Source organism: Sapajus apella, unplaced genomic scaffold, assembly GCF_009761245.1.
Source record: "Sapajus apella isolate SASKATOON/1434 unplaced genomic scaffold, GSC_monkey_1.0 scaffold21, whole genome shotgun sequence".
NCBI classification, from domain to species: Eukaryota; Metazoa; Chordata; class Mammalia; order Primates; family Cebidae; genus Sapajus; species Sapajus apella.
The window spans coordinates 13,032,830-13,044,507 of NW_022436961.1; the positions used below are offsets into that span (position 1 = coordinate 13,032,830).

The window sequence follows — 11,678 nt, forward strand, 5'->3', positions numbered from 1 at the left end:
CACACCTGTAATCCCAGCATTTTGGGAGGCTAAGGTGGGCAAATCACTTGAGGCCAGGAGTTGGAGACCAGCCTGGCCAACATGGTGAAACCCTGTCTCTACTACAAACACAAAAACAAACAAACAGAGAACAAAAAACTTCGCTGGGCATGGTAGTACGTGCCTGTAATCCCAGTTAGTCTGGTGGCTGAGGCAGGAGAATCGCTTGAACCTGAAAGGCACAGGCTGCGTAAGCCAAGATCACGCCACTGCACTCAAGCGTGGGTGACAGAGCAAGACTCTGTCTCAAAAACAAATAAGCAAGAAAACAAAAAAACTAAAGAAAAAAAAAAAGGCAGCTTGAGCAATTTTTCCTAAGCCATGGCATATCAGTTATACAGAAATACTGCTTTGGGAAATAGTCTTCAGGTGAGCCTAGATGAACTCATACAATCTCAACCGACTACCTGCAAGTTCGACTTCAGTTTGATAAGGCTATAAATTCAGCATTGGCTCAGACGGTTAGGAACAGAGTCAATTTCAGGAGCTTTCTAAATACCTACAGATTCTGTGATTATCTGTGGAGTTTTGTATTGAATGGTGTTGAATTCAGGGAGGTGACAGAACTTAATAAAGCAGATGAAGCAAAACTTGTAGCCTGTGATGATAAAAATATTGGCTCCAATACTACAGAATGAGAGGAAAAATTGCTTTTTAATTCTGTCTTCTGTTATTATTGATCACTTTTTGAAGAGAAGCAGAGAAGAAACTGATAACAAATTATTTTAGCATTGCAGAAATGACTATACTGTGCTATCCTAGAAAATTCCAGTAGGAAGAAGCTTGTAACTCCAGTAGGAAGCACATGTGCAGAATGTGCAGGTTTGTTACACAGGTATACACATGCTATGATGGTTTGCTGCACCCACCAACCCATCATCCACATTAGGTATTTCTTCCAATGTTATCCCTCCCCTAACCCCCCACCCCCGACAGACCCCAGTGTGTGATGTTCCCCTCTCTGTGCCCACGTGTTCTCATTGTTCAACTCCCATTTATGAGTGAGAACAGGCAGTGTTTGGTTTTCTGTTTTTTTGTTAGTTTGCTGAGAACAATGGTTTCCAGCTTTATCCATGTTCCTGAAAAGGACATGAACTCATCCTTTTTATGGCTGCATAGTATTCCATGGTACATATGTGCCACATTTTCCCTGTCTAGTCTATCATTGATGGGCATTTAGGTAGGTTCCAAGTCTTTGCTCTTGTGAACAGTGCTGCAATAAGTGTAAATGTACATGAGTCTTTATAGTAGAATTATTTATAATCCTTTGGGTATATACCCAATAATGGGATTGCTGGGTCAAACGTTATTTCTGGTTCTAAATCCTTGAGGAATCACCACACTGTCTTTCACAATGGTTGAACTAATTTACATGTTCACCAAATGTAAAAGTGTTCCTATTTCTCCACACCCTCTCCAGCATCTGTTGTTTCCTGACTTTTTAATGCTCGCCATTCTAACTGGTGTGAGACAGAATCTCATTGTGGTTTTGATTTGCATTTCTCTAATGACGAGTGATGATGAGCTTTTTTTCATATGTTTGTTGGCCACATAAATGTCTTCTTTTGAGAAGTGTCTGTTCATATTCTTTGCCCACTTTTTGATGGGGTTGTTTTTCTCTTGTAAATTTAGGTTCTTTGTAGATCCTGGATATTAGCCCTTTGTCAGATGGATAGATTGCAAAATTTTCTCCCATTCTGTAGGTTGGGAGAATGGGAGAAAAATGGAAGATAGTAGGTGGTTCACTCTGATGATAGTTTCTTTTGCTGTGCAGAAGCTCTTTAGTTTAATTAGGTCCCATTTGCCAATTTCGGCTTTTGTTGCCATTGCCTTTGGTGTTTTAGTCATGAAGTCTTTGCCCATGCCTATGTCCTGAATGGTATTGCTTAGATTTTCTTCTAGAGTTTTTATGGTTTTAGGTCTTACGTTTAAGTCTTTAATCCATCTTGAGTTAATTTTTGTAAAATGTGTAAGGAAGGGGTCCAGTTTCAGTTATCTACATATAGCTAGCCAGTTTTTCCAACACCATTTATTAAATAGGGAATCCTTTCCCCATTGCTTGTTTTAGTCAGGTTTGTCAAAGATCAGATGGTTGTAGATGTGTGGTGTTATTTCTGAGGCCTCTGTTTTTTCCCATTGGTCTATATATCTGTTTTGATACCAGTACCATGCTGTTTTGGTTACTGTAGACTTGTAGTATCGTTTGAAGTCAGGTAGCGTGATGCCTCCAGTTTTGTTCTTTTTGCTTAGGATTGCCTTGGCTATATAGGTGCTTTTTTGGTTTCATATGAAATTTAAGTGTTTTTTTCTAATTCTGTGAAGAAAGTCTATGGAAGCTTGATGGGGGTAGCATTGAATCTATAAATTACTTGGGTGGTATGGCCATTTTCACAATATTGATTCTTCCTATCCATGAGCATGGAATGTTTTTCCATCTGTTTGTGTCCTCTCTTATTTCCTTGAGCAGTGGTTTGTAGTTCTCCTTGAAGAGGTCCTTCACATCCCTTGTTAGTTGTATTCCTAGGTATTTTATTCTCTTTGTAGCAATTACGAAGGGAGTTCACTCATTATTTGGCTGTTTGTCTATTATTGATTCACAGGAATGCTTGTGATTTTTGCAAATTGATTTTATATCTTGAGACTTTGCTGAAGTTGCTTATCAGCTTAAGGAGATTTTGGGCTGAGACTGTGGGGTTTTCTAAATATACAATCATGTCACCTGCAAACAGAGACAATTTTAGTCTTTTTTATTGCTCTGAATAGTTTCACAGGGAATGGTACCAGCTCCTTTTTGTACTTCTGGTAGAATTCGGCTGTGAATCCATCTGGTCCTGGGCTTTTTTTTGGTTGATAGGCTATTAATTACTGCCTTAATTTCAGAACTTGTTATTATTCTATTCAGGGATTCTACATCTTTCTGGTTTAGTCTTGGGAAGTTGTATGTGTCCAGGAATTTATCCATTTCTTCTAGATTTTCTAGTCTATCTGATGGTAGTTTGTACTTCTGTGGGATCAGTGGTGATATCCCCTTTGTCATTTTTTATTGTGTCCATAACCTTTATTATACAGCATGAAAAAACATAACTTTTTTAAAATGACAATTCAAAAGTTGTTGGCTTCCTAAGAACATTCTTCAATAAACTTGTTTTAAAACTTAAAAAAAAATCTTATCTATCCATGAAGCTCCATCATCCATATCTAGTCTGTTTGGAGCCTCAAGAGTAGTCTCCAGGGCTGGCCGTGATGCTTCACGCCTGTAATTCCAGCACTTTGGGAGGCCTAGGCGAGCAGATCACTTGAGGTCAGGAGTTTGAGACCAGCCTGGTCAACATGGTGAAACCACCGTCTCTACTAAAAATACGAAAATTAGCTAGACCTGGGGGTGCCTACCTGTAGTCCCAGCAACTCAGGAGGCTCAGGTAGGAGAATTGCTTGAATCCAGGAGGCAGAGATTGCAGTGAGTCAAGATGGTGCCACTGTGCTCCAGACTGGGTGACAGAGCAAGACTCTGTCTCAAAAAAAAAAAAAAAAGAAAAGAAAAAAAGAAAAGAAAAAAGAATACTCTCTAATAAACAGCATCTCTCTCCTCTCTGCCAGAGAAATAAACCAAAGAGTAAATATGGTAGCCAAAATATTTGCTTTACTGATAGAGAAGCGTTGAGGACTTAATCCAGTGTGAGGGCCAAATGGACCTGGATCCAAACTACAGTAGAAGACAGAGATCCACTCACCACCCAGTCCTGGGCGGCACTCACAGCTCTGTCGCCGCCAGGAGGACCTGCAGAGAATTCTTCTCAGTGGCAGATCCCTCCTAAGAGGAAGAAGGGCTGAGACAAACTCCTTTCTTAGGAAGGAAACACTGAGATTGAGGAAAACACCTTCCACGCTCTCACAATCCGCTCCTAAGGATCGATACCAGCTTTTTATTTTTAAGTTTTTGACACGTATCTCCACTTTTCTTCTCCAATGCCACCATTATCTGTTGCCTGGACCAGTTTAACTGTCTACAGTTGATTTTTTGCAACTACCCCAGAGCCCTACAATCAATCATTCCCCACAGTGTGGCCACAATAATGTCTGTTTTGTTTTGTTTTGAGACAGGGTCTTGCTCTGTCACCCAGGCTGGAGTGCAGTGGTGTGATTGCAGCTCCCTGCAGCCTCAACCTCCTGGGCTCAAGTGATCTTCCCACTTCAGCCTCCTGAGTAGCTGATACTACAGAGGCATACCACCACACCAAGGTAAATATTGTATTTTTTGTAGAGATAGGGTTTCACCATGTTGCCCAGGCTGGTCTTGAACTCCTGGGCTCAACTGATCTGCCTGCCTCAGCCTCTCCAAATGCTGGCATTACAGGCATGAGCCACCACGCCTGACCCATTTGGGTTGTTTTTTGTTTGTTTGCGTGGCTGGTTTTCTTTTTTAGAGATGGAATCTTGCTCTGTAGCCCAATGGCATGATATTGACTCACTGCAACCTCCACCTCCTGGGTTCAAGCAATTCTCCTGCCTCAGACTCCTGAGTAGCTGGGATTACAGGTGTGCACCACCACACCTGGCTAATTTTTGTATTTTTGTAGAGATGGGATTTTATCATGTTGGCCAGGCTGATCTTGAACTCCTGATCTCATGATCCGCCCACCTTGGCCTCCCAAAGTGCTGGGATTACAGGTGTGGGCCACTGCACCTGACTTGTTTTTTAAATTTAGAAACAGGGTCTCTATTGCCCAGGCTGGAGTACAGTGGTGTAATCCTGGCTCACTGCAGCCTCAAACTCTTGGGTTCAAGTGATCCTCCTGCCTCAGCCTCCCAAGTAGCTGAGACTCAGGCATGTGCCACCACACTCAGCTTATTTGTTGTTTATTTATTTATTGCAGAGACAGGATGTCACAATGTGCCTCAGGCTGGTCTGAAACCTCTAGGGTCAAGCACCCCTCCTGCCTTGGCCTCCCAAAGTGCTGGTGTTACAGGAATGAGCCACTATGCCTGGCCAGGATATAATGTTTTTATTTATTTATTTACCTATTTTTTTCTGAGACAGAGTCTTGCTCTGTTGCCCAGGCTGGAGTGCAGTGGTGCAATCTTGGCTCACTGCAACCTCCACCTCCCCAGTTCAAGTGATTCTCCTGCCTCAGCCTCCCAAGTAGCTGGGACTATAGGCATGTGCCACCACGCCTGGCTAAGTTTTTGTATTTTTAGTAGAGCTGTGGTTTCACCATGTTAGCCAGATGGTCTCCCTCTCCTGACCTTGTGATCTGCCCGCCTCGGCCTCCCAAAGTGCTGAGATTACAGGCGTAAGCCACCATGGCTGGCTGGGTATAATGTTTTTAATAGGCAAATCGAATCATCTCTCCTGCTATTAAATCTCTTCAGTAGAGTCTCATTCCTCTTGGGATCAAGTCCTTACAGGGTCCTTGCAGGGTCCTCCGGATCCTGGTGGTCTGGCTCCAGTCTTCTCTCCTCCCTGTCATTTTGGCTCCGCACACACAGAGCATTTCTCACTATTTGAATCGCCATGCTTCCTCCTCCCTCAAGAACCTTGCATGTGCTGCTCCCTTTGTCTGTAATGCTCACCTCCCTCTCTCCTTCCTTTCTTTTTTCTTTTATGGCCTAGTTAACTCCTACTTATCTACAGATCTTAGCTCCTACATCCCTTCCATAGGGAAGTCTTGCCTGACCCCACAGGCCTCCGTAGGCCCCCAGAGGCCCCTCTACTTCTTTCAGATAATTTACCAGGTGTTATTATTATGTAATCATATGATCATCTGGTTAATATCTTTTCCCCGATAGGTTCTCAGATGATGTCTGTTTTGCCCACTCTTACGTTCCTTAGCAATTGGCACGGAATTCAGTCCAGTCCTCAGAGACACCCAATAAATATCTATTGAGAAAACAAAAGGCCAGCTAGACCTGAATTTCCTCAGTTACGCCGGCCATCTTCCCTGCTTCTGTGAAATCCTACAGCACTTGAGATCCCACCACTCACATACATGGCATTTATGGCAACTGCCTGATAGCGGCCGATAGCCACATCTTATCTCCCCAGCTAGACTGTGAGTAGCTGTGGGCCAGGAATCACGGCTTCCACATGACCATAACTCTCACAATGCCTAGCCCAGCTCCCGGCACTTGATGTGCACACAATAACAATTTATTCAAAGAATTAATAAAGATGTTGGCTTTTCTTTTTTGGTTTGTAGTAGCGTTGGTGGTGATGGGGGGAAGTTATAATTCCCTGATGCTTGGTAATGCAACAGAGATTGCATTTTATGGGGTAGAACTAGGAGAGGATATTAGAATGTTGTGTCCTTTTATTGCAAGAATATTTTCTCTGCCAATTTGCTTGGCAAAGCCAAGCCAAGCCTTTTCTGTAAACACAGCAAACTAGTTCTAATTTTATGCAAAAACAGGCAACTATAACCAAAAAGCTGAATAACCACAGAATGTGAACTGCTTTTATTTATTCATTTGAGTTTTATATTTTGTTTGCTAATGACCACATACATTCTAATCATAACTGGAATTGATTCAACCCACAACTTTTCACTCATCTTCATAGCGGAAGATAGGAGGGTAAGACTGTCGGAAATGTGGAATTCATAGGCTAGAAAGGAGGGGATAGGTAAACACTAGAATGACCAGATCTCTTTCTGGGATACATTGGGCCGGGCCTGTTTGCAGTGAAAGTTCAGTGATCCTAGGGCCAGGTTAAGCATGTGCTCTAATGCATAGTTTTCTGAGATTGCTGAGTCAAAGAAGAAAGATGCAGACATTGCCTACGGACACCAGAAGATACTGGACGTGAGAGATAAGGAAAGCAAATAACTGTGGATGGAGAGTGAGGTGGTTGCCTGGTGGGATGAAGAGAATGGTGTCAGGAACAAAGTACAGCAAGGGCAAGGCCCTTGTGATGTAGTAAACCGAGTTCTTAAATTTGGGACGTCCTTAATTCAGACCCAGGTAGCAGAAAAGCTGGAGCTCCCAGTGTTCCAGGACAGACCATAAACAGTGGGCTTCTGCTTTACCCCTGCCTTTGAGAGGCTTACAATCTGGTTATCCATAGACAGCCAAAACCACAACTGACTTAAAGAAAAAACACTAAAGTACACACAGTGCTGTGGTTTGAATGTTTGTCCCCATCCAAAGCTCATGTTGAAATTTAATTAGCATTGTGATGGTATTGGGAGGTGGGACCTCTAAGAGGTGTTTAGATCACAAGGGCCCCACCTCAAGAATGGCCTAATGTTGTTATTGAGGGAGTAGGTTTGTTATTATGGGAGTGGGTTTGTTATTATGGGAGTAGGTTTGTTATTGTGGGAGTGGGTTTGTTATTGTGGAGTGGGCTTGCCTCTCCCATGCCCTCTCTTTTTGCCCTTCTATCACATGATACCTCTGCCATGTTATGATGCAGCAAGAAGGTCCTCACAAGACGCTGACCCCTTGACACTGGACTTCCCAGCCTCCAGAACCGTAAGCCAATAAATGTATGGTCATTATAAATTACCCAGTCTGTGGTATCCTGTTGTAGCAGCACAAAATGGACTGAGACGCATGGGAACACACAGGCCCTGAGGCATATTCCAAAGGCTATAGCACAGAGTGAACTACAAAGAGACTGTGTAAGAACTTTGCTGAGACAGGAATGTGGAACAGGAAGGCTAGAGGTTAGGGAAGCCATCATGTGTTATACCTTTTCCCCCTTATTCACTAGACCTGCTGCCCTTCCTGTCTAACCCATTCCATTTGCTCTCTTGTGCTTTCCACCTGGATCCCACCAGGCAACCACCTACCTTCACAGGGCTGCCTTCTGAGCAGGGTTTTCTTTCTTTCTTTCTTTTCTTTTCTTTTTTTTTTTTTTTTGAGACAGAGTCCCACTCCGTTTCCCAGGCTGCAGTGCAGTGGCACAATCTTGGCTCACGGCAACCTCCACCCCCAGGTTCAAGTAATTCTCCTGCCTCAGCCTCTCTTGAGTAGCTGCGATTACAGGTGTGTGCCACCATGCCCGGCTAATTTTTGTATTTTTATTAGAGACGGGGTATCACCATGTGGGTCAGGCTGGTCTCAAACTCCTGACCTCATGATCTACCCATCTTAGCCTCCCAAAGTGCTGGGATTACAGGCATGAGCCACTGCACCCAGCCTGAGCAGGGTTTTCTTTGAAGCCTTGCCTCTGCACTCACCCTTCCCTCCATGCTTTGTATCCTGGAGCCAGACCCTTCAACTCCAAGCCTAGGCCAAACCAACTCATGTTGGGTAAGAACTTTGCCCTTGTAGAGCCTATGTGTCAGTGATACTGAGTTCTCTACTGTTCAAAGTGAGTTAAACAGACGCATTCTTACTTCTTGGGAGTGCGTAAGTTAAAGACAGAGAAAAGGCAGACATAGACAAGACCTCAACAACTGACTATGTACTGGAGAAAAAGGCAATGGAAAGATTTATATTGTGAAATTCAAAGGGGTTGTCGTCATTAATGATGTTTCCCGTTCACATTCCCTTGTTTGCTCAAAGATTCAAACATCACACCTATGCGGTGACTCCTAAATCTGTCTCCAGGTAAGCTATCTTAGTCAATTTCCTAGTGGAAATCTTTAATTGTGTCTGGTACATCTCTGCTGAAACAGCTCACTCTTCAAGATGGGGAGTTCCCAGCTGAACTCATTGCTCTTGTTGATAAGGACATCCACCTTTTCTAGTTTTTCCTCTCTGTGTTCCTGTACCTATACCAATCACAGGCATGGTTGTAGCACTTTGCAGATGATAAAACCTGTCCTCTCACTTGAACTCATTAATTTCCCCAACGACCAGGGCTTCGAAGCTGGAGCATTCACATTGATTCCTATTTCTCTTCCATCCCTTTCCTCAAATTTTTAATCTATGTCTTTGGTTTGATCTACAAACAGTGTGATTTTCTTTTTTTTTTTTTTTTTTTTGAGGGAAAAAAAAAACTATCCCACTGATTGATTGATTGATTGAAACAGAGTCTCGCTCTGTCACCCAGGCTGGAGTGCAATGGCTTGATCTCAGCTCACTGCAACCTCTACCTCCTGGGCTCAAGCAATTCTCCTACCTCAGCCTCCCTAGTAGCTGGGATTACAGGTGTGTGCCACCACGCCCGGCTAATTTTTGTATTTTTAGTAGAAACGAGGTTTCACCATGTTGGCCAGCTGGTCTCAAACTCCTGACCTCAGGTGATCCACCTGCCTCAGTCTCCCGAAGTGCTGGGATTACAGGCGTGAACCACCATTCCCAGCCTCATTTATTTATATAGAGAGAGCCAAAGGGCTTTTGGAAATGGAGATATCTGCCATGGAGCATAGGCAAGCACTGCAAATTTGAAACTGGACCCCAGTAAAATGCATGGCTTATGAATACAATGGAACATAAATGAGTAATTCGAAGCTGTTTTCCTTTATTGATTTTATCTTGTTTCATTTTTTTGGAGACAAGGTCTCACTCTGTTGCCTAGGCTGGAGTGCAGTGCTGTAATTATAGCTCATGGCGGCCTTGAACTCTTGGGCTCAAGTGATCCTCCCACCTCACCCTCCCAAGTAGCTGGGACTACAGGTACATGCCACCATGACCAGATAATTTTAAGTCTTTATTTTTTCATAGAGTTGGGGGTCTCACTACGTTGTCCAGGCTTGTCTTGAACCCCTGGCCTCAAGTGATCCTCCCACCTTGATCTCCCAATATGATGGGATTATAGGCGTTGAGCCACTGCACTTGGCCCTTTTGGATTTTTTAAATAAAAAATAGTTGTGTTTTAGTAGACCCCGTTATGACTTAAATCACACCTCTCAGATATTTATTTACACTCATAGCAATAGACATATCTACAGCTAGATTAATTCCTTGTATTGCCTTATCCTGCCTTTTTATGGTCAGGGGATATTTTGCTGCAAGAACCCTTCCAAACAGCACAGAGAAGTCAGGTTAAATTCAGTATTAACATTTTTAACCGCAGCGCTAACCAGAGAAGGAGATGAACTAAAGGCAATATATTTAGTGGAGAGATTAGGGAAGAATCCCAAGTAAACAGAATTTCGAGGAAAAGGCAGCCTGGTAGGCTAGAAGATAGATTCGTTCACAGATAATTTCCCATAGAGGAAATGACTTGAACCGAAAAAAGAGGAAGGTGGTGAAGACGGTAACTGCCTCTATAATAAACATGATGGTTATTTTTGGAGGGAATTTGGGTATCTTTCCACCTTCCGGAACCCTGTGGTCAGTACTACCAGCCAGTAGAAATATGACTGTCGGTAGCACTAAGCAGGTTTAATTCATTCAAGGTGTCTCACATTCAAGGCAACTAAAGCAGGTGCTTTGAATGTTTTCTTAACTGGGAAGCTCTGCTTAGCGTAAAGTGTGACAAGAGAAGGATTGAGATATGAAATTACTGATAACAATGACTATGTCTAACACAAAATTACTGATAACAACATCCAACAATAGAAAACTGCAATATACTGTACTTGGCTTACAAGGATTTTTTTTCTTTTCTTTTTTTTTTTTTTTTTGGAAGATCCAGTTCTTTCTGATTTTCTTTTTCTTTTTTTCTTTCTTTTAAGTAGAGACTGGATCTCACTCTTTTGCCCAGGCTGGTCTTAAACTCCTGGGTTCAAGTGATCCTCCTGCCTCGGCCTCTCAAAGTGCTGGGATTATAAGTGTGAGCTGCTGCACTCAGCCTACAAGGCTTATACTCTTTGTTTTTTTTTTTTTTTTGAGACGGAGTTTCACTCTTGTCACCCAGGCTGCAATGCAGTTGGCGTGATCTCAGCTCACTGCAACCTCCATCTCCCAGGTTTAAGCAATTCTCCTGCCCCAGCCTCCTGAATAGCTGGGATTACAGGCATGCGCCACCATGCCTGGCTGGCTGATTTTTGTATTTTTAGTAGAGATGGGGTTTCACCATGTTGGCCAGACTCGTCTCGAACTCCTGACTTCAGGTGACCCACCTGCCTTGGCCTCCAAAGTGCTGGGATTATAGGTGTGAGAAGGTTTATACTCTTAATATACCTTAGCAGATTCACATGAATATTGCATTTATAACAATATAAAATGGATAACAACTGATCTATGTATAACTATGTTTCAGCAGCAATTCTGAACCCATGAGACATACTGTATTTTGATTTTTGCTAAACTGAATTTTTATGTATAATATTTGGACTAAATTCATTCAGTTATCCAGATACTTGCATATTTAGTATCAGCTCACTTCCCCTTCTCTTTCACTTTTGGAAAACACCCTAAAAATCCATTTGGTTCTTTTTGACCATGTTAAAAATGGTGAAAAAAAAAATTTTTTTTGTCAGAAAAAAACAGCAGATACACTTTTATACTCAGAACTAAAAAATGGCTTTGTTTTTAATGACTTTGGTATGCGCTAAATTTGGTCCTAGATGAGGAGCAAAGCCTTATTTAAAGAAAGCAGATTTTGAGTATCTCTATTTGTGAAAGTTTTCATAATGTCTTTCTGCATAGACCTGGTGCAGTCTGCTATTTTTGTTTAAATGTTCCTCTCCTCTCCTTCATTGTAAACATGACCACTGAAGCCTTGTTTCTGTAAACAACATTTGAAAAGTATGCCATCTGCGTCAATATGAATATCTAAAAGTTAGGTTCCACTTATATTTTATTAA

At 42.4% G+C, this 11,678-nt stretch overlaps 1 pseudogene; it reads left to right on the plus strand.

Annotated features, from left to right (window-relative positions):
• Window positions 1-356: 356 nt before the first annotated feature.
• On the plus strand, window positions 357-677 carry LOC116558221 (annotated as a pseudogene).
• Window positions 678-11,678: the final 11,001 nt, after the last annotated feature.